General features: G+C 38.3%; 1 protein-coding gene across 7 annotated transcripts in view; it reads left to right on the top strand.

Annotated features, from left to right (window-relative positions):
* The first annotated feature begins 4099 nt into the window (after positions 1 to 4099).
* STK38L (serine/threonine kinase 38 like) overlaps positions 4100 to 20272 on the top strand; it is a 113119-nt gene continuing 96946 nt past the window's right edge. For 5 of the 7 annotated variants that reach the window (XM_066265879.1, XM_066265868.1, XM_066265857.1 and 2 more), the window contains exons 1-2: positions 4100 to 4192; positions 9691 to 9765. The gene's annotated coding sequence lies outside the window, so the exon portion shown is untranslated. Of the gene's footprint in view, positions 4193 to 9148; positions 9249 to 9690; positions 9766 to 20272 lie in introns of all 7 variants that reach the window. The other 2 variants (XM_066265891.1, XM_066265909.1) reach the window with 2 other exon arrangements.

The raw sequence follows: 20272 nt of genomic DNA, 5'->3' as shown, positions 1-20272 counted from the left end.
TTCACACATAAAGGAGTGCTGAACCATCTTGTTTCAATAGTCTGTTTCTATTTTTTTTAAACAACATTTTTTTTTCTTTAAAAATATCCACATCTCCATTATCATTCTTACAATTTTGTCTTTTTTTTCTGGACTAGTCTTGCCAAAGTTATTCTAACTTCTTTGACTTTTCCTTTTTCTTTTTTTTAAAATTTTTTTTATTGATTGTAGTGAGAGAGAAAAGTAGAGATCGAGAGACAGGGACATCAAGCTGTTCCTGTATGTACCCTGTCCTGGGATCAAAGTCCAGCTCTGCACTTTGGGATGATGCTCTCACCAACTGAGCTATCCAGCCAGGACACAATTTTTTTGACTTCTCAAAGAATCAGCTTTTGGTTGTTATTGGTCAAGTTTTGTCTTTTAAAAATAAATTCCCTATTGCATTAATTTCTGCCTTTATCTTTTAGAATTGTATTTTAATTTGTTAATTATAAAGGAATTCACATACATCTGAAAAATAGAGCGAAATAGGAGAGATTGCATATACTATCTATAATACTTGGTGCACAGAAGGGCTTCTGCTCTAATCTTTACAGCCTTTTACTTTCTTTGGATTTATTTTGTTTTCTTTTTCAGGTTTTCTGATTTGAGAGCTTGGTTCATTTGTTTTTACATTTTTGTATACTCCGTTAAGTAAATTTAAAGCAATAAATTATCCTCTAAATACTATTTTGACCATATCCTATAGTTGCAAAGTTATGTATATAGAAAAGCAACTTAGCCCTGGCCGGTTGGCTCAGTGGTAGAGCATCGACCTGGCATGCAGGGGTCCCGGGTTCAATTCCCGGCCGGGGCACACAGGAGAAGCGCCCATCTGCTTCTCCACCCCTCCCCCTCTCCTTCCTCTCTGTCTCTCTCTTCTCCTCCTGCAGCCAGGGCTCCATTGGAGCCAAGTTTGCCCGGGTGCTGAGGATGGCTCTGTGGCCTCTGCCTCAGGCGCTAGAATGGCTCTGGTTTCAGCAGAGCAGCGCCCGGATCCCGGTCTGGTGCATGCGGGAGTCTGTCTGACTGCCTCCCCGTTTCCAGCTTCAGAAAAAAAAAAAAAAAAAAAAAGAGAAAAGCAACTTTACTCATTTGGTGGAAAGGTTTTATTAATAGTAGTTTCCTTCTATTACTATTTACTGCTCTGATTTGTCATTGACATTGTTGTTGCCTATTTACTAATAGGCCTGGAAGAGTGAAAGTAATACTAAAAATCTCTATGGTCCAGGAGCTTACAGTTTTACTGATGCATTCTGAGCGAGGCAAAAGTTTTCACCATAATTTTCATCCTTCTCTCTGGTCTAAAATTTTAGCTTGTCAACCTATATTTAGCATAAATTTGAAAAAGAGGGAATAAGTGAAAGACAGGGGATAAACATTCACATTGAACTATAGGTTAATAAAATTTACCAGTGGCCATGGAATAGATTTGTTACCTGGGCTTATTACTTGAACTTTAATTCTAATATCTGAAGAAAATACTGATAAGAATTTTGGTAGACCTTACAAATAATCTATTATTTAAGACAAATTTTCTTAATCTGGGTTTGTGAACTTTGATGAAAACACGTACATACATACATACATATATATATTACATAGACTTACATTTTAATGTATATGTATATTTTTATAGTTTTTCACTAAAACCTAATAGAAAATGAGCATTTCTTTCATTATAAATATAGCTACTATTAACAATCTGTGTCTTTGCCCCCAGTAGAAATCACACATAATTACTACCACATAAAAGTTGTTGCAGATATCTCAAAATAATCTCAAAATATTATTTATGTGCATTACTACTGTAAAATTTCTGTAGGTCTTGCTCTTGTTAGAAAATGCATTAGTAAAGAATCAATATAACTACTAGTTATCTAAGGCTATATAACAAATTATACCCACAATTAGTGCCTTAAAACAACAAATATTTATCTCACAGTCTCTGTGGCCCAGGAATCTGGCATAGCATGGCTGGTCTGTTGGCTCATGGTCTTTTACCAGGCTGTAATTAAGGTGTCAACTGGGGCTGCAGTTGTCTGAATGGGGAAAAAATCTGCTTCCAAGTTCACTTATGTGTTTGTTGGCAGGATTCAATTCCTCATGGGTTGTTGGATTGAGTGCCTCCATTTTTGGTGACTGTTGACTGGAGACCATTCTCAGTTCTCTGCCACATCGACCTCTCTCCATAAGACAGGTCACAGCATGGCAGCTGGCTTCCACCACAGTGAGAGAGCAAGAAAGGAGAACAAGATGAAAGCCAATCTTTTCGTAACTTAATAATGGAAGTGATACCTCATCATTTTTGCTATTTTCTCTTTTTCAGAACCAAGTCACTAGGTCAGCCCACACTCAGTACAAGACAGGACTATCAGAAGGTAAGAATTATTGGGGAGTCATTTTAGAAGCTGCCTACCACAGAACTATATCACAAAATTACTTTTTAGTATTTTGATAACTATATATTAATGTAATCAATTACCTTTGCAGCCCTAGGTAGTTTATTTTATGCATTTAAGAACACTATTTTGAAAAAGGAGGTGCATAGATTTCACCAAACTTCCAAATTTAGACAAACAGCTTCCATTTCAGTTCAGGCTCCTTCAACAACCTGTTGGGGGAATACGTTTAGAATGGCTTCAATTTAGAAACTGGAGGTCAAAGTTTTAGCCTACCCTATATTATCCTAATCTGATTACCTGAGCTAGTCAATATTACTCTAGTTCTATGATAAAAGCATAAAAACATAACTTTGCTATTAAACTCTTCATAAACTGTTCTCAATTTTACCCATGTTAATTAGGATACACACACACACACACACACACACACACACACACACACACACGGGGAGAGAGGTGTATAGGCCTCTGTCAAGCATGTTTGATCACAATTAAACCTCCTTGTGGTTGTCTATGCCAATTGCCCTTTGAGCTTCCAAATGATCAGATGATATACTGTAGGTGGAACTGATTTCCCCAAGAATACATTAATTACTAGACTAGTGCTTTTCCTCTACCTAAATATGTATGAGAAAGCACCCAGTGTAAAAGAAGAGAGGGAAGTGATATCATGATTCTTCCCTAAGTCTTTTGCATGAGTCACCTGCTCTTGGTGAAACTAAAGATAATCATTGGCATCTCTAACTTACATTTTTTGCAAGCACAGTACCAGCTTCGTATATTATTTTTGTAGTCTAACAGTTAAGGCTATTTTATGAAACCACCAGTACTCAGATTAAAGATACACTTGTCAATGATAATTGGGAGTAATTCTCTTTTATTTGCTTTGTCCAATAAGTTTTCTCCTAAAACTCAAATGCATCATCTTTCTAAAGCCACTACTTCTGCATCATGCTACAGGGAAGTGATTTTGCTCACATTTTTCTGATCTTAATGACAAAGTAGCTCAGTATTGTCAATTATTTTAGATTTTCCAAGGTAATGCTGTCAAAATTTTCATGTTTGCCACCTAAGTTTTTTATGGCTTTTCCAAATTTGAGCCCCTCTCAAGTCTCTAGAATTGAGCCGTAATGAAATGGAAAAGGGTCAGGGAACCTAGGTGGCTTCTGGATCTCCTGGCTACTGACTAAAAATAACTTGGTCAGCCAATCCATTTTCATTGACCATATTTTCTTAATCTGAAAAATGTGTGGGTTTATGGAGATGTATCTCTTAGCCCCTAGCTCTAACACTCTTTGCATTTCATTGTTTAGTCTTGGAAAAAATTCTGAGCACTTTCAGGACAAGTAACTAACATGACAACACACTGAGCCTCTCCCAAGGGAGCTCTGAACCAACACCGAGCAGCAGAGAGAAAGGATGTGAGGTTTACGATGGAGGCGAAGGGGCTCTCCAGTCAGCTCCTCCAGGGCCCGTTAGCTATTCACCAGGTGAGTGTGAGCCGGCAGAAGGCCACGTTGACGAAAGAAGCCTGCCCCCGGCTGTGCTGCGTATGACGTCAGTGCCGAGTCGGACCGGCCCAGCTGCCGGGAAGCGCAGGAAGGAGGACTCGCGAGAGTTCAGGGAGGCTGCCCGAGATCCCGGCGCGGCCGTGGGTCCCGCCTCTCAGGGGCGGAGCGAGGGCGGAGCTGGCGGCTGGGAGCGGACGGGCGCCGGCCGGCTGCGGTCCGTGCGGAGGCTGAGCCGGCCGCAGGCGCGACCGGAGGCAGGTGAGTCCGCGAGTGCGGTGCTCCGCGGCCGAAGCTGGGAGGGGCCGGGGTCGCCGCACCTGCCCCGACTCTGCGAGCGGAAGGGAGAGGTCAGGGTGCCTCTGGGTGTCCGGGAAGAGCTGGGCTCATCTCAGGGCTGGTCATGTCTCCGTTGAAGCTCTGGCGACGGCCTGGGCCCTCCTGTTCCCGGGGTGACACTGGACCCGTGTGTCCGGAGAGATAACCTCGAGCCTGGGGAGGAACCTGTTCTTCCTTGCTCCGTTCAGCCTTTCCCTCGTCCCTCGAGCGCGCGGCTCAGGTCCCTGCCTGGGCTCGGTGAACAATAGCAAACGTCGTGGACCCTGACCTGGTGTCCCCCTGCCCCGCTGTCCCGTGCCCTCAGGCCGAGGTCCCGGGAGGAGAGACTCGGGGCATGGCTCTTCAATTGTGTGAGCTGTTTGTGTATCATTCCTAAAAACTGATGCGTCAGGTCGCTGAACATTTCTCAGACACAGGAAAGCCACCAGCTCCCAGAAGCCGCGGAGTGCTCAAAGCCGGTCTCAAAATCTGTCCCTACCCCTGGAAGCGTACACCCTGCTTTTCGACAGAATTTTCTCCCACTCCTTTTTCTGCCTTCCCATCTTTACTATTGCAGACAAACGAGTGATTGGTATGCGAATAAGAAAGGTTATCCCCGATTGAGTAGGAGACATTTCACCTTTAGAAAGTTGTCGTTGATAGCAAAAGAACAAACTTTATTTTCAAAACCAGTGGCCTCCCGTGTGCTGATACTACTTTTGTGGATCGCTTTTCGGGTTGTAAGTTTAGAGAAAAGATATAAAAAGAAGTTGGGGGTGGGGAGTGAGCTGATGGTGCTGGAAGTAGCAGTGGCTTGTCCAAAAGTGTGACTGTTCTCTTGATAAATTCTGAACCAATGCTCTTGTCTATTTCACCTAACTTCTGATAAGTTTTGATAGAAGCCAATTTCCCGAAAAGCCCTTGGTTTTAGCTTTATTATGGCTCAAATCTGAGAAAACAACTTGTGTTTTAATTTATGCCTCCTGGTTGTAGGGAGGTGATCAACGAGGGAGACCTTGTCTTTTGGCTGTTAGAGATGTAGTGGGGGATTAAACTTGTCAGGTTTCCCTGCTTAAAGGCAAGGTCTATTTAAAGCCATTTTATTTATCCACTGAAGGTTTTTTTGAAATGCATTGTCTCAGTCATATACATATATATAAACCACTGGAAACCTCTTTGTGTTTGATTTGCTTTTCTTTGTATATCTCAGGATATATAAAACAATTAAGTTTATTATACTCTCTACCCAGTAGCTGAGAGGTATTGTGCAGTGTGGTGACAAAAGTAGGTTCACAGTGTGAGTATGCAAAACAGAGTTCATTCTTGTATTATTATTTATTAATTATTGTATTATTTTCCATACAGACAACTATAAACCTACCTTTGCCTCAACCTGTATGTGAGTTAGCCACTCTGTGACTATATGAGGGGAGAGAAATTAATCTAAAATATGTTACTAAATTATGGTGGCATTTGTTCTTTGCATAGGTTCATCAAAGTACTTTTATGTGAAAAATTGTAATCTGAAAAGAAGTACAGTGTTTTGGTTTGATCTGTCTCAGCTTTGCACTTGGCATTCTACTCCTTGCTAAGATGGCTAATAGTGTTTCCCATTGGTTGGAATGTATTTAAAATGAGAAACAAACAGGGAGTATTTTTTGTACTCCTTTGAAAAGCCCTGCCACTGGGAATGAAAAAAAAAAAAATTAGAAGAACCATGTAAAACAGGTGCAATTATTCTTTAGCCTTTTGTTTTTGCATTTGTTTTAAAGTTGAGAATCAATTTCAAAGAATCCTAGTCAAAGAATTGAGACTAGGACTATTTCTGCACCTAAGTATGTACTCTGCAGTTTTTAGGCTGAAAAATTAATTTCATTATAAAACAAAGGAAAGATTGTACTTGGTAGAAAATGGTAACAAGGCAATGGACTCAGCTCCGTCATTTGTTTTCAAAAAAGTTCGTTCCCTTCAAGTAAGAGCAACATCATTGTGTTTACTGAAGTTGGATAATACTTCAGAACATGCTTTCTTAGGTAATCCTGGATATATTGGAGGCTTATGTATGTGTGTGTTGAGTGTGAGTGAGTGGCACTTTGCTAAGACAGAAAAGGGGGCACAAATCAAAGCCAGAAAGATTTACATATTGGTCTGAAGTTAAAATGATTTTATTTTACATATAATGTAGGGTGAATCAAGGAAGCATATTATCATCCAGCATCCCCATGATTACATTAAAATCAGTAGATGGGCAAGTTATGACTAAGTTAGACTTGACATATGCAGAAATTATGCTACTGTTTTTTTATATTAAGAGCACCATGGGCTTTTTGAGAGAAATAAGCTTTTGAAGCATAAGACATTTTTTTTAAAAAGCATAAGAAATTAAAAAAAAACAAACTTTAAAAGATATTCTTGATTAGTAGTTTAAAAATATTAAGTGACTCCTTTTCTCCCCCTCAAAAATTTTTTTAAGCCTTAAGAGAATAGTTATCAAAGTATGATCAATATTTAAGTGCACTGGTTACCTGAAACTCCTGTGTCCAAGTAAAGGTTTGCTAATTAACAGGGTATTATTCAGAACCTTTAGAGAGAGAGAGAGAGAAATAAAGGGTAAAATCCAACAATATTTGCTAACCATTACACTCAGATGTGGTCTCTGTCTTTAATGAGATATAATCTAATGGGAGGGAATATCACTCAAATAACTGTAATTAATACACAATGCATTTTTGAAGAAGTCAAGGAGGGAGGGATTAAATTCCATGAAGTCAAGACAAGGAAGGCTCTGAGTAGGGAAAGGCATTTGTGTAGATGATTTAGATGAACAAATCATGTAATAATCTTAATAAGCAAACACTTTATATAATGCTACTTGCTGATAAACCCTTCTGTGTAGTAATTTACCTGGGTTTAAGCCTTACAACAACCATATGGAGTATGTTTTTAATTCCCATTTTGCAGATAGGGTAACTGAGTTACCAATGTCAGATAACTAGAAAATAGTAGAACAGGGATTGCAACCCAGGAATTCTGGCTTATACATGTATCCCTGTGCTTAACCACTTTCTTTATTTTCTCTCCCATTCTTGACAATCTCTCTGTATTTTCATTTATTTTATTTTATTTTATTTTTTAAGTTATTAATTTGTGGAGTTTTTTTAATTTTTATTTTATTTATTCATTTTTTTAGAGAGGAGAGAGAGAGGGAGAGAGAGAGACAGAGAGAGAGAGAGAGAGAGAGAGGAGCTGGAAGCATCAACTCCCATATGTGCCTTGACCAGGCAAGCCCAGGGTTTTGAACCTGTATTTTCAAAGAATTGATTTGGGAGAACATTTTTCTGGCACCTTAATTTAGGGATCAGTTTTCTAAAACGAGCTCCAAAATAACAAAACCCCAGGTAAATAAGGTGTTTGTTTGGTTTTTTTTTTTTTGCATGTTAGATATTTGACTAATTTTTGGAAGTGGCTGTGCAAATTAAAGGTAACCATTGGGTGGGACTTTTGATAAATTTGACTTAGTATCTAGTAGGATACACTTAAGGATTTAGAAATAAGAAGTTTTACTTACATTAACTTCTTTGTCTGATGGAATTTTTGAGTTGTATATTTTGGCTTGTAATTTTAAAAAATCATTTAGCACTGTGTATTTTTTGGATTGAATTGTAAAGTTGGACTTTATGTAATGATCGGATGCCAGTCTAAGCCCTTTTAGTTTTTATTACCACAAACAGCTAAATTTATAGTGCTTGAAACAGGGTTTTGAATAAAGTGTATGTGTATAAAATGAGAGACATTCAGTCACTGATACTTTATGTTAGGGCAACTTTGAAAGCTTTTTTGGGATTGTCAAATAAAAAGTGCTATAGAAATGCACCGTGCACATATTGGTCTGAAGTTAAACTGATTTTATTTTACATATAATGTAGGGTGAATCAAGGAAGCATATTATCATCCAGCATCCCCATGATTACATTAAAATCAGTACATTAAATAAAAATACACAGTAGCATCAGCCTACTTAATAAATGCTGCTTTGTTGAATGAAAGAACCAGTTTATTTTATTTATTAAGTTTCAGGAATAGTTCACATCTGTTATTGGTTATCTACGTATTGGGATCCCAATGAACTCAAGTGGATTTAAAGATTAGGGAAAAATGGTATATGTAGGCAGTGATAAGGGTATTGCCTATCCATAACTGTCTAGCAAGGTGGGACCATTCAGTTTCTTTCCTAGTACCCTGATTGACTTCAGTTTTAAGTAGAACTTCAAAGGTACAATCTCTGTGAATGAATATAATAAGTGCTTTTTCCTTGTGTGAGTTGGGTAAATTCTAGAAAACTCCCACAGTAAAATAATTTGTGGTTGCTGAGTTTAAAACCTAATGGGAAAAGTAGTAGAACTACAGTCAGGATGTAAAACCCATTTATTTATGTTATTATAACAAGATAAAAGTGGCAAAACGTTTTTAAAAAAGATTTCTTATATGCAGTTTAAATTAATAGGTGATGGAATACTCTTGCATTTATCACCCCCCAATTGACAAAATCTAAGCCTGGAATTTAATGGAGTTGTTTGTAAGTTAACTATGGTTTGTTTAAGAAAGTTATGTGTTCCTTTAAGCATTGGGGGTGACTTTTCCCATAATAGACTAGTTTTGTCTACATTGAAAATCCACTGAGATAGGTAGACCCTGCCTTTTTAGATGGTCTCTGCATGAGTCCTAGGGAAGACCTTAGAAGTTACATTATATAGTGGACTGACCACTCCATTGCTGTTGTATAAATTCAAAGAGGCCTTAAACTTTGGCAGTTTGTCTGTAGCTTACAATAGTAGCACTAGTACAATGCTCAACTTTTAAACTCTTAAATAAACTCTTTGCTGTCCCCTGAATTAACAGTAGAATAGTTGACAACCCAAAATGATGTTGATTCTCTGGCTACACATACCGAAGCTTTCCTGTTTTTCCTGTCTTTTGCTGATTCTTGCTGATTCCACAGGTATGGAGTTTTCACGTTAAGTGTGTGTGTCTGCTCTCATGTGCACGGCCACATCCATTGTTTTCTTACCTTTTACAATTATTTGCTCTCTCTTTGTCTGATTCAGGATAAGATTCTGTTCTTCCTAATTTTGGAATACTTTCACTGCTTTTGCAATTACTTAATATGATGGAGTTAATAATGTTTAACACCTTAAAATCAACACAAATGCAATAACTTCCCCCCAAAAAAGAACAAGATGGCAGAGACTTAAATGGCTATGCATAATTGCTAATACCATCTATTTTTGATGAGCAGAGTCATTATGCCTTTGCTTTGGGGCCTGGCACACATGAAAATTTAAAAGTTGAAAGTTTGGAAATAGAGTAGCTTCTGTATACATCAATAAGCACATTTAAAAATTTTTATTTTGATTTTTTGATCCTGTTCTCCTTCCATACAGTCATTGACATTCTGCTTTATGACTTGGAGACATTGGCTTCAGTTCTCTAGATTATTCTGCAATCCTGGAGACACAGTAAGTAATTTGGACATTTAATGTGAAAATGCTTTGTGTAATCTATATTTCTCATAATAGATAGTAATAGATAAACTTAGTTCTTTGTATGATATATCATCTTCCTCTCTGACATATTTTTGGTTTCTTTTTCTTTCTGAATGTCACCAGTTAGGGTATAGTGTAATAGAGATTTAATCGATAATATTAACCATTTTCTTGCCTTTTCTATGTACCAGACACTGTGCTAATACTTTATATAAATATTATCTCATTTAATCACCACAATGACCCTGTGTGCTATTATGTCTGCTTTAGATGAGGAAACTGGAGCCTAGTGAGATGACAATTATCAGGGTCATATAGGTAGGTAGGACGTGGAAAGGTTAGCACTTGACCCCTAATATCCAGGTTTGCTTTCTCTTATATTGCTTTATTTTAGTACAAAAACTTCTCCTTTGTTTAATTTACCTCCTCCTTTTAGTCCCACCCGAGTTATCTTTTCTTCCTCCTGTTTTTAGGAGTTTTTACAGTTTTGCATGTCAAACATAAATTCTCTTGGGGAAAAAAACACAGAAATAATTCAGCTCTATTCATCTTACTTAATTCTTTATTTTAAAATTTTTTTAGGTGAGAGGAGGAGAGATAGTGAGGCAGACTCCCGCATGAACCCTGACCCAGCAACCCCATCTGGAACCAATGCTCAAGTATCAAGCTATTTTTAGTATCTGAGGCTGATGGGCTCTGATGGAGCTATCCTCAGCACCCGGGGCCACACTTGGACCACTTGATTTACAAGCTGCAGAAGGGGAAGAGAGAGAGAAGGGGGGGGGGGGGTCGCCTCTCCTGTGTGTCCTAACCAGGAATCAACCCAGGACATCTATACGCCAGGCCGATGCTCTATCCACTGAGCCTCTCGTCAGGGCCCATCTTACTTAATTCTCCCATACAAGTACTAACCAGGCCCGACCCGCTTAGCTTCCGAGATCAGACGAGATTGGGTGCGTTCAGGGTGTTATGGCCGTAGACTGTCTTACTTAATTCTAATAGCAAATTTATTTTTTTATTTTTAATTTTTTTTTTACAGGTATATAGAGAGAGAGTCAGAGGGATAGATAGGGACAGACAGACAGGAACAGAGATGAGAAGCATCAATTATCAGTTTTTCGTTGGGACACCGTAGTTGTTCATTGATTGCTTTCTCATATGTGCCATGACCACGGGCCTTCAACAGACTGAGTAACCCCCTGCTCGAGCCAGTGACCTTGGGTCCATGCCAGTGAGCTTTTTGCTCAAGCCAGATGAGCCCGCGCTCAAGCTGGCAACCCCGGCGTCTCGAACCTGGGTCCTTCTGCATCCCAGTCTGATGCTCTATCCACTGTGCCACCGCCTGGTCAGACTTAATAGCAAACTTAAACTCAAATCTTTAGATTAAAAGTTCCCACAGGTAGTTTGCTAAGGACTCAACAAAATCTGTTGATGAGACACAGTGTTTGCCTTCATCAATTTTAATGATGAAATAAATGATATAATTAGATGTTCTGACATCATTCAAGCCAATTAGGAGCAGAAAAACATCATTGTAGCATAGTATTTTTTTAAAAGGTGTTAAAGTTTGAGTTTTGAGCTTTGTTTTTGGCCAACATTGAGAAGTTGGAATTTTAGTGATGCTTTTAAAATCATGCAATGTTAAAAGTCTTTCATTCTTGTGATTCAGTGAATGATGGTTAAATTACTATCTACCTTATTCTGCACACAACTGTTGCATTTAACTAAAGAAATTATGCTGAAGGAATGAGGTAGAGGGAGGACAGACATAATTTCAAATATGAAATTAAAGAATTGGGCATCCTAATAAGGACTTGAAAGGTATCTTATATTAGCACTGTTGCAGAAAAACGAGTGTAGACTTTAAAGAATGAATAAAAGCTGTAAGTATTCCCCTCTGGAAAGTTGTATTATTTGAGAGCTGAAAGAGCTTATTTAATGACTGTTTTTGAAATATTTTCTTCTGCCAGTATATTGTTTAAGTGAATTTAATGTTTACTAAGCTGTGGACATTTTTACTTAAGTATTTGCCCGCTGGCTTGCCCCCATTATGGAAGCACCACACCATGTTTGCCCATCATAATTTTTCTGTATTTGTCAGCAGAGGCTGGCTGCCTGGCTAACAGCACTAGGGAGTTGCCTTTTGTTGTGTTTTTACCGTAGAGATCCAGTTCATTTGGACACATTTTTCAAATCTGGTTTAGGATATTCTTCATATGTCCACTATTATCTAGCCAAACTAAATAGACTTTTTCTATTTTAGTGGCCAGAGTGAAAATATTTCAGTCTTTAATTGCATATATTTGACCCATTGGTATTCTTAATACTGGCAAATCCTAAAGGAATTTAAGTGAGGTTAACCATCATAATTCAACATTTATCAACTATTTACATGACACTGAACTAGGTATCATGGCAAAATAGAGACGAGTAAAATACGTTGCCCTTCCATTTAGAGACACATTCAAACAGAAATTTAGGTCCAAGTTCAAACAGGAAGTGATGTCAGGGACTGTGGGAGCAGAGAAAGTAGAGATTGCTTCCTGCTGAAGAGATTAGGAAGTCTTCTTAGTATATAAAATGACACATGGATTTACCATTTAAGAGTGAAGGACATGCCAGGTCAAGGGATTAGCATGAGTTGGATATATCTCTTTAACACCTGATAAATTATTTACTATTTGCTTAATTATTTACTTCTCTCTCTGCCTTCTTGGATTTGAGCCCACTGAGTTTAGAGAACAGGTGTCTTTAGCTTTTCATTCTCTGCATCATCAACTGCTCAGCCTGATACATTTAATTAAAGTTGTACTTTAGTAAGATTACAGTGACAGTAGAGTATATGGGATGAATTTGAGGGAAGAGGGCCCAGAAATTGGAAGACCCAATGAAGAGACTAATTTAATCTAGGTGATAGATAATGAAGTTCTTGGATGGATGGGTGTTGAGATGTAGGGAATTCTTTCCTTCTATGGATGACCTATGGGGTACGTCCTGAGTACTGGGAGAGGCGGTGATAGGAAGACACGGTGCTCCCTCCGAAAGCAGGCAGGTCACCACACCTGAATGACCACAGAGCTACACTCAGGTGTGAAAGTACTTGTACATTGCTGTTCTAATGAAGGAGCAGTGAGAAGAGCTTAAAGGCAAGGAACACGGTTTGGGAGCAGCGAAGCAGCTCTCCCTGGAGGCGGTAGTACTTGAGCTTAGACTTGAAGGGTGTGTTGGAGCTTTTCAGGCCAACAAGCAGCAGGAGGACATTATAGCCCAGAGCTGTAAAGCTGTTAAGGTAGCCATGAGGACCTAGATTATTTTGGTGTTGGGACACGAGGTTGTATAGGACAAGTAAACTTGTCTTTAACTTTTCACTTGCAATTTAAAAAAATTCTTTTACCCAGTTTTAGCACTCTAAGCTTTTGTGTGTCTGTTGCCCCTTGTGGCCTAGTGGAAGCAGCTGTGCTGTGCTTGCCAAGGGCCCCAGCCTGCAAGCACACTGTCAGTGATAAATTGTCTCAAACAGAGAAGGTAAGGATACGATTAGCCAGAGAGAGAAAGAAAGAAACCCACGGCCAGCCTTCTCTTTGATGAATGCATAGAGCAGCTGTGTTTGTAGAAAAAGCATGCAACATCCAAACATAGCTTCAGGAGCACTGATTTGAGGGAAGGGATTGTGGAAGGAACATAATTATTTACCTTTCCCATAAAGTTTTATGGAACCCATAAAAATTTCCCAGAACTATAATATCTTGCTGAAGTTTTTTATTTCTAGCCTTGATTTCTTTTCATCTTCTCTACTTAAACCCTTCCTATATTTAATAACTTGGCATGACTCTAAACTTCAAATAGTGTCAAATGTTGTCTCTGGTTTGCCCCCCTCCCCACATTTTTTGGTTATTCAGAGCCTGTATCTGCAGATCATGACTCTGAGCTTTGTCCAGGTTTGTCTTCACATAGGTTTACTTTCTAGAGCCATTTATTTTTTTCTGTCCTATAGACTGGACCACTGAAGCAGAATACAGTTAAGTTGTTTTCTTAGGTCAACCAAAAAGTTGATTGTCGACTCCAATTAGAATTATATCCATTGGATTTCTAGGTTAGGGGTTGGTTAGCAGTTGTGTTAACTTTAGTGTCATTAGTGGTAATAATAAAAGTTCATAGGCACTGCAGGAAAGAAAAGTGAAAGACAAGAACAGGAAAGGAAAAAGAAGGCTTGCAGAGTGGCGGGAGAGGAAGGGTGGGTGTGTACAGTCAGAAGAGATCAAGTTCCTCTAACATCTGTTCCAGGTGCCACTTGGTGGGACCAGTGCCATTTTTAAGATTAAGTCAAACTGCCAATAATCCTTTCTAGAAATACACTGGGTGTGTTGTTATGCCAAAAATGACAGTTTGTTTTAATAAAATATTTTGGGGCTTAATGAAAAAAAAAGTATATGTACCTGTGTTTCACTGTTTTTAGAATTGAGCCAAAAGAGGAACAGAAACCCAGCACACTGTAAATATTAGTGAGAATTATAGGTACATTTCTGAAATGTAGTAAAACATTTAAAACTTACACCCATAAATTATGTACAGTCTTAGTTAGGCAGAAGGTGGCAGAAAGGGAAGGAAAGAATAAGTAGGAACTTGTTTTTGGATAAAAGTGCATTCTCATACCTACCATATAACTGGCCCTCAGAGGAGAAAATAGGATAAGAAATTAGGTGTAGAGCCTGAGCTCTCCTGTCCAGGTAATCCAAGCACCCCTTCCCTTTCAGAGAATAGCATTATCAAACACTAAGAAACTTTAATTTTTCAAAAAAAAATTTTTTTTATCACTGGACTAACAAAGCCACAGAGTAAAAATAGGTATGATATTAGTTTTTCTGAATGGTAACAAAAAGTTATTTCTCAGATTGTAAGAAATACTGGATGAATGAACAACTATGACTCCCTTTCAGAGTGGAAAGATGCTGTAGAAGTCATCTAGTTCGTTTAGTATTGCTTATATGTTTTAGTTCCTTGCCTAAAGACAAGAAACTTAACAGATCACAAGATAGCAGTCTTTCATTCCCTTGAATGGTTGCTATTCTGCCTTCTGTCCCCAGTCCTCTCTTTTTCACACTCATACACTTTGGAGTCTGGATCGTCCCATGTGCTCTGTTATCTTCAGTGACCACTCTGCGATGATCACTTCCAGATCTGTATATTTTCCTTTTCTCCCTTCCAAGCTTGAGAGTTCATTGTCCATCTCTTTCTAATACTATAGATCACCACCTTAGTCTGTTCCACAGGTAACTTGCCCAGGCTGACTTTTATCTTCTCCCTTCCCAGGATCTTTCTTATGTAACTTACCTCTCTCGATGACTGATATTATTCTTTTTTATTGCCCAAGTCTTTTTTGACTTCTCCCTCTTATTTGTCACTCAAATCCAGTTTTTATTAAGGCCTCTTTAATACCTTTTGAATTCTATCTTTGCTCTTTCTCCAGTGTTAGTATTTTCATTCAGGCTCCAAATTTCTGAAATAGCCACCTCCCTTCAACCAGTATTGCCCATCTTCCATGTGGCTGCCAAAGGATTCTCCTAAAACATAAGTCTGACCATAGAACCCCCATGCTTAAAATGTCCAGAGATTCCCCATAGCCTCCTCCAGATTCCTCAGCAAACCATACAAGTCTGAGTCCCTTTAAGAAGTGGTGTGTCTTCACTGGTTTTACTAGCCTGATTTTTCATTTCTCACTCTAGTTAATGAACCACTAGCTGTCTCTGACTTTAGGTCTTACATATTACTTCCTGGAATGCCTTTTCCATATTTTTTTTGAGTAATTCCTGTGTTTTCTTAGGCACTCTGCTTAGCCATCTTCACTTTTAGGGATGCCTTCCTCGGCTCCCACCTCTTGTCTGGCTTAGGTACCCTTCTTTCCTTTCCCAGAGCATCTATGTGTGTCTCTTCCATGACATGTTTTACGTCATAAAACACATTCTGAGCATTTAACATTTACCAAGACTCACTGAGCATTTGCTGTGTGCCAGGCATGGAACAGTGGTAATTAGAAAGTTCTTCCCTATGTAGCTTTCAGCTGGTTCTCATCCCAGAATTAGAGATAATTTCTTATCACCACAGAGTGATATTTGAAGACAGCTATGTTATACGGTCTCTGTTTCAGACTAAGCATGTTTATTTAATTTATTCAAATATGGATTTCAGACCTTTTACTTTTCTGACCACTTTCTTTGTGTTACATTTTGTTAATTTTCTCTTTTAAAATGTGTGGTTCAGTTTTAGATAAATTTACTGCTGATATAACGAGAGACAGGACTTCACAGATGGGTTAGTATCTGGATATGGATAGTCATATAAAAGGTATAGGCCTCCCTTTTCCAGATTCATAAATGTGAGTTTTGTATGTGTATGTCCAGAAATAAATCAAGATTATGAGAATTGACTTATGTTTAACAAGTGACCAAGAGACTGACATAAAAACAGGAATGCTAGTTAATGAGTTTATTAATATAACTGAGTAGGATGGAAACTTGCATCATTTGGCAGGCACACTGTCACCCCAACAGGACAACCTACATAGGAAACCAGTTACTCTAATCAGAATGGGTAATCTCAATTGGGAGTGTCACTACCCATGATAGCTGGTTAGAGCCAATATGATCAGCCCATTTTCACCTTGGACAGTGTTAGGGGAGTACAGGCAAAATCATGCTTGTTAAACTCCTGCCTTCCCTCTCCCCCTCAGATTAATGCAACACTCTTCTGTTAACACAGTTTTATTTAGCCAGAAGAAAACTGACAGGGTTTCATTTTTCTCAATTCACATTTTAATCCTGCCTTTCAGAAGCTATATCCAGCTCATGTTGATTGGTCTTGTGTCTCACACATTTTTCTTGGAATTACTTATGTTACTAACTAATTTATACCACTCCTTTTGATTCATGCTAATAATACTCTCAGAGGGTGACTAGTTTTCAAATTATGAGGGCACTTTACTTTGTCCTTTTGACTCTAAGGCATTGCCAAGTATTGAAAACTTCTCCAGGTGTGAGCCAACCAGTACAGTGTAGAGCATGGCATTTACCTTCCTTGTTCCTACTGTTACTTGTCTATTAACTCAGTTTAAGATTAAGATTGTGTTAAATTTGGGGACAGCCATTTTATACTTTTAATTTGTGTCAAGTTTTATTGAACAAAAGTATTTATACATTTTAAAAAAATGTATAAATAGTCTATTGTAATTTATACTTTGCATTTGATTTTTTTATCCAAATATAATTCTTTACCTTTTCTCTATTAAGTTTCATTTGATAAAATTAATCTGTTAAAATTGTTTTCAGTTCTTACTGTGCTGTCCTGCTTTTGATTATTCTCACCAGATCTGGCCATTCTCACATTTTGATAAGGATGTTGTCAAAAGCTTTATTAGTTATAAACACATCTATTAGCCCATTTTTCTTCATTTTCCTTCCTCTTTCCCCCTCCCCCCAAAATAATTGGAGAGTGGAGCTTATTAAATAACCTTTCAAAGTGTCACATGGATTATTTTTCCTGTAGATTTTCCAAGAAAAAAAAAAAGAAGAAATAAAGTTCCTTGGCAAGACTTGTTCTTTTTGAGTCCCTACTGATTTTTAATAATCACCCATCTTTGCCTATTCAAAAACCATCTACTTTATTATCTAGTCTAGAACTTTCCTCAGGCTGGTTGGTAAGTACAACAGTTAAAATTTTGTTATGTCCATGTCCTTTTGTAATGTTTGTGCTCTTTCCTTATTTTGAAAGCTTGTGTAGTTTGTCTCCTGCCTTTCAGCAAAGCTCTCTAGTCTTCATAATTCATCAAATAGTACTTGTAGCATTCTGCAGTATGCAGGGTCGTGATGTGTGAACACGTGACCTAGTCTGAAGATTTGCATTGCTTTGGGTTCTGCTCTCTTTGGCCTCGGTAGATTGTGCTTCACTTCTTACATTGCAGCACTCCGTTTTTGTTTTCTTCATTCTCTGAGGCTGAGAAAATAGGCCGAGTTCAAGTTGGGAGATACACACTGGATTGAGAGCCCTCCTCTCTAGTGCAGGGGTAGTACCTACCTCTCAAGGGGGTTACAGAAATATGTAAACCGTAACATAGTAGAGTGTTGGTCTGGCGTGTGGATGTCCCGGGTTCGATTCCTGGCCAGGGCTTACAGGAGAAGCGACCATCTGCTCCTCCACCCCTCCCTCTCTCCCTTCTCTCTCTCTGTCTCTCTCTTCCCCTCCTGCACCATGGCTTGGTTGGAGCAAGTAGGCTCTGGACGCTGAAGATGGCTCCATGGCCTTGTGTCAGGTGCTAAAATAGCTCGGTTGCTGAATAGCGGCCCAAGATGGGCAGAGCAGAGCATCGCCCCATAGGAGGCTTGCGGGGGGGGGGGGGGGATCCTAGTCCGGGTGCATGTGGGAGTCTGTCTCTCTGCCTTCCTGTTTTTCACTTAAGAAAAATTAAAAAAAAATATGGTATTCAAATTTTGCTAGGTATCCATAGGTTAAGAATTCTAAAACATTACACTTCATGGAAGAAACCTCAAAAAGCCATTGAATAGTCAGTTTCTGAAGTAGCTCTTAACTTTAGAACGATATGGCTAAGTGTATTTAAAACAGATCTGGAATAAAACAAAATAGTTAAAAGATTTTTAAATAGCAAAATAGAAGCAGAGGGTTTTTCCCCCCTGTCATATCTTAAAAGACCATTTACCTTAACCGACTTACCCAGGCCTTTTTATAAATTTTCCAGACATATTCAAAAGCTCCCTTTGTAGCCTTTAATGATTTTCTTAACTTGAGCTCATTGTGGGCATTTTACTTCCTGATGTCCTCCTGTGTCTCTTGTAGGCATCCATGTTATCTGTGCCTTCTCTCTTTTATGGTGTCTTTTAAAATCTAATGTCATTGGAGAGTTCTTTGTGCCGCCAGTCTTTTAAGAATCTTCCCCTTTCTCTGTTGGTAACATTCTTTGCAGTATATAACCAGAATTCTATTTTTTATACCAAATTACTGTATTTCAAGTTTTACCCTTTTCTGTGTGACTAGAGTGAATAGGGTTTTTTTCCCCTGACTCATTCCCCTTTCCTTAATTCTCTCTCATCCTTCTTTCCTGGATACTCCTAGTAATGTAGCATTAGGAGTTCTTTAACCCTGAGAAGTGTAAGCCTGGTATTTTATCAAGTCCAGCATAGATATAAAACATTTCCCTTGTTATTCTTTTAACTTCATTTTCACTTTATAATTTATTTTCATCAGAGTTTAAAATGGACACTGTCTCCAGGGCAACAATTATGTTTTCTACCTTTGTATTTTCCTCACAGCATCTGTTAAAGTATAGGTATCTCACAACAGACATTTACTCTAACAGTGTGGTATGATAGTGAATTCTGATAGCTATAATTCAGGACTAACCCAAAGACCTTATAGCCCGTGCAAGTCTTACACATTCTGGCACTTCTTATGAGCAGCAGCAGCAGCAAATCTTTTTGTAAACATACCCATTTCTTAGTTTTTGCAAGGTACACTTTCTCATCAGCCAACAGTCTTTTTCAGATACCTGTATGCTAAGGTTGAACCGGACTTCCCTGCACTATTTATACCATTCTTTAAACACTATCCATTGCAAGAAGCAACCACAAGATGCCTCAAAATAGTGCGTTGTCTCAAAAAATTTGTATTTTGGGGTTAGAGCTCAGACAATAATAATACCTTTATTGAGAACCCAGCTATTACACATTGAAATTGAATGCAAATTATGTCTTTAAATTTCAATTTCAACTTTAAAAAAATAAACATTTTTGAAAATTGTTTTTACAGTTTGTATTTGGTGAATTTTATATATAGTTTAATTGATCAGTGCAAAATATGTAAATTAAAATAACTCCTTAAAAGGAAGAAAGCATTATAGAAATTTTGCTAGGTATTGATAGGTTAAACATTCTAATACACTTACTATGGAAGAAAACGCATAAAATTGTTTAGTAAGTTTCTGAGGTAGCTCTTAATTTTAGAATGATAAGGTAAGTGTGTTTGAGATCCAGAATAAAACAAAGTATTTGTTACATATGAACTCTGTTTTAAATGCCACTTTGTGTCAATTTTATCCTGTATTTAGAAAAGGTCAGATAATAAGAGATGTATGTAGAAAGCCCTTTGAAGATTCCAAAGAACTTCCTAAATATGGGCACTACAACCATGCATATGAAAATATTTCTTACAGGTTAGCACCCTGGTCGGCAGACTGCGACTCGCTAGCCACATGTGGCTCTTTGGTGTGGCCCCTTGAGTGTGGCTCTTTCATAAAATACCACGTGCGGGCGCTACCTCGATAAGGAATGTACCTACCTATATAGTTTAATTTTAAAAATTTGGCTCTCAAAAGAAATTTCAGTCATTGTACTGTTGATATTTGGCTCTGTTGACTAATGAGTTTGCTGACTACTGGGTTAGCAGCCATCATCTCTTAACCAATAGCAGTGGCACC

The sequence above is a fragment of the Saccopteryx bilineata genome, chromosome 1, assembly GCF_036850765.1.
Source record: "Saccopteryx bilineata isolate mSacBil1 chromosome 1, mSacBil1_pri_phased_curated, whole genome shotgun sequence".
In the NCBI taxonomy this organism is placed as follows: domain Eukaryota; kingdom Metazoa; phylum Chordata; class Mammalia; order Chiroptera; family Emballonuridae; genus Saccopteryx; species Saccopteryx bilineata.
Note: the sequence above shows the minus strand (reverse complement) of the source record. Positions and strands in the feature narration are given on the sequence as shown.